Raw genomic sequence first — 3,498 nt, forward strand, 5'->3', positions numbered from 1 at the left:
CTCTCTATGAAAACTAAAAGGGAAAGCTCTCCTAAAAACTTAAATCCTATGCTATTTATACACTTTCTTCAAATGGTCTTCAAGCCTTCAATTGGGCCTTTGCTCTTGATGGAATTGGGTTGATAGAGGCCTTGGTTGATTGCTCTTGGAGTTTGGAGAAGAACCGAATTGAACCGGGTTTGGAATCATGAAAGCTTGAGTAAAAGTTTGAGTAAAAGTTTGAGGCAAACTTTTACTCAAACTTTTCTCATCAGCCACCCTCTTTTGCTGATACCAACGTTTGGGCAAAAGTTTGGGGTCAAACTTTTACTCAAACGTTGGCCTCCCCTTGCACACTCATGGCGCCAACGTTTGCCAAAAAGTTAGAGGCAAACGTTGGCGCAAGCTTTTGCTCTCCAGGGTGTGTTGTTCATGCGCCAACGTTTGCCAAAAAGTTTGAGGCAAACGTTGGCGCAAACTTTTTCTCTCCAGGGTGTTGATTTGTGATGCCAAAAGTTTGCCAAAAAGTTTGAGGCAAACTTTTGCTCAAGCTTTTTGCCCAAAAGTTTGCACAAAAGTTTGAGGCAAACTTTTGCTCCAGCTTTTTGCCCAAAAGTTTGCACAAAAGTTTGAGGCAAACTTTTGCTCCAGCTTTTTGCCCAAAAGTTTGAGGCAAAATTTTGCTCAAGCTTTTTGCTCCCTGGTTCGTTTTCAAAGTTTGAGCTAAAGTTTGAGGGAAACTTTTGCTCAAACTTTTTGTCCTCTCTTCCTCCTAGCTATTCCTTCTTGCTTCAACCTTTCTCCAAGCTTTCTTCACCTATCATTAATTAACCAAACACATCAAAGCTATGCTCAAAATCATGAGATATTCATTCTTTCATAATATGTGATAATTATATCATAAAACCTTATGAAATTGCATTAATTCATCTATGGTTGATTAAATCAAAGAAAGCATGAAAATCTACCCAATTGGCTTGCTTATGGCTCAAGAAAGTGCATAATTCAATTGAAAACAAAAGAAAAAGGCTAGTGAAACTAGGCTAAGATGACTTGTCATCAGAGCCTGGACAGAAAGTTCTGCTATTCAACTCTAGGCTCAGATTGTTCCCTGGGAAATTAAAATTCCGATGGAGGGGACTATTTGTGATCACAAGTGTGTCACCATATGGATATGTAGAGCTTCAGGATGCTGACTCTGACAAAAAGTTCATTATTAATGGACAGAGAGTCAAACATTATATTGAAAGAAATATTGAGCAAGAATGCTCAAAACTGAGACTAGATTAAAGCTCGATAAAGGTCCAGCTAAAGACAATAAAGAAGCGCTTGCTGGGAGACAACCCAACCATTAGCATAATGTATTTGTTATTATAGGAGTTTGATATACATTATCTTCAAGGTTAATTATCAATTGCAGAAGTTCACAGAGTTACAGAAGGATTCAGAGCATAAAGCAGAGAAAAGGAGCTCACTGGCACGAAAACGCCAGTAAGGGGTATTTTGGGCGTTAAACGCCAGAATGGGTACCATTCTGGGCATTTAATGCCAGTAGAGACACCATTTTAGGCGTTAAACGCGAGAATGGGTACCATTTTGGGCGTTTAACGCCAGAGTTGCAGCATCCTGGGCATTTAGAAAAATGCCCAGTGACAAAAGATTTCTGGCGTTTAATGCCAGCCAGAGTACCTGGCTGGGCGTTTAACGCCAGAAAAGGCAGGGGGAGGATATTTTGTTTCCACTTCAATTTTTTTCAAACTTTTATGTTTTAATTCGTAATTTTCTGCATAAACATGTTACAAATTTTCATCACTCACATTCAATTTTCAAAATTCTAATAATCTTCTGAATCCCTTCTCAATTCTCTTTCAAATCCTTTTCAAATATTTTTCAAAAATTCATTTATCTTTTCAATTCCTTTCCAAATCTTTTCCAACTCATCATATCATCTTTTAATTCTTAGATGCATCAACAAATTTTTAGATTTAACTTCTTTATATCTTTTCCATATCTTTTGGATTTTAAAATCTCATCTTTTTCATATCATGATTCAATTTTTTCACCAATCATATCTTTCTATCATATCTTTTTCAAATTTTCGAAATCCCACCCCTCCACTTATAAATACACGTTCGGCCATCCCCATCTCTCCACCATTTGAATTTGATTCTCCTCCTATCCCTCTCCTTTCCTTTCTTTTGCTTGAGGACAAGCAAACCTCTAAGTTTGGTGTGTTTTTCCGTGATCACCAAGCTAAGACTCATTAAGATCATGGATCCTAAGGGAAAATAAACCACTTCAAGAGGCAAGAAAGAGAATACTCCAAAGAGTCCTTGGAATCAAGAGAGGTTCTTAACCAAAGAACATGCAGACCATTACCACAAAATAATGGGTCTGAGGTCAGTGATCCCGGAAGTTAAATTCGATTTGAAAGAAGATGAATATCCGTAGATTCAAGAGCAGATTCGAAACAGAGGCTGGGAAATTCTAGCTAATCCTGAGACAAAGTTGGGGAGAAACATGGTTCAGAAATTTTACTCAAATCTGTGGCTAACAGATAAGCAGAGAATAACTAGAACTGCCTTCCATACCTTTCGAACTATGGTCAGAGGGAAGATTATTTACTTCCACCTTGACAAAATAAGAGAGGTCTTCAAGCTGTCTCAACTACAAGATGATCCAGAATCTTTTAATAGGAGAATAGTGAGAGTAGATAAGGGGTTGGACCAAGTTCTAGAGGACATATGCCTCCCTGGAACTAAATGGATAACCAACACAAAAGGTGTCCCAAACCAACTCAAGAGAGGAGATCTCAAACCAGTCGCTAGGGGCTGGTTGGACTTCATTGGGTGTTCTATACTGCCCACTAGCAACAGCTCTGAGGTCACTGTTAAAAGAGCAGTGATGATTCATTGTATTATGCTGGGAAACGAAGTGGAGATTCATCATCTGATTTCTTGTGAGATTTACACAATTGCAAATAAGAACTCCACTGAAGCCGAATTGGCTTACCCAAGCTTAATCTCTCTGCTGTGTAAAGATGCTGGGGTGAAGATGGGAGTAGATGAATTCATCCCAATCGAACACCCAATCACCAAGAAGTCAATGGAAGGACAACAAGTGCAAGATAACTCCATCAAAAGGAGGGCGCAGGAGTTCCTCCCAGAAATCCCTCAAATTAACTACTAGACCCGCCTAGAAGCATCTGTCACCAAGCTGCAAGAAGCTATGGAGAAACTTAAGGAAGAATAGCAAAATCAAAATAGCATGCTCTGCAAGCTGCTTAAGGAACAGGAAAAGCAAGGGCGCGAGCTACAGGAGCTGAAGCGCCAGAAGCTCTCCCTTGAGGGACCAGACACCCCATAGATTGAAGGAGCATCCACTCCCCAAAACAAAGGTTGTTGAGTCCCAACTTTGTGATAACTTTTATTATTAGAAATCTATTTTAAGAGTTATTTAAATTTCCTCATTTTTTATTATTATTGGTCTGCTTTTATGTCTAATTTCTTTATGATTAAT

Source organism: Arachis hypogaea, chromosome 14 (assembly GCF_003086295.3).
Source record: "Arachis hypogaea cultivar Tifrunner chromosome 14, arahy.Tifrunner.gnm2.J5K5, whole genome shotgun sequence".
Classification (NCBI taxonomy): Eukaryota; Viridiplantae; Streptophyta; class Magnoliopsida; order Fabales; family Fabaceae; genus Arachis; species Arachis hypogaea.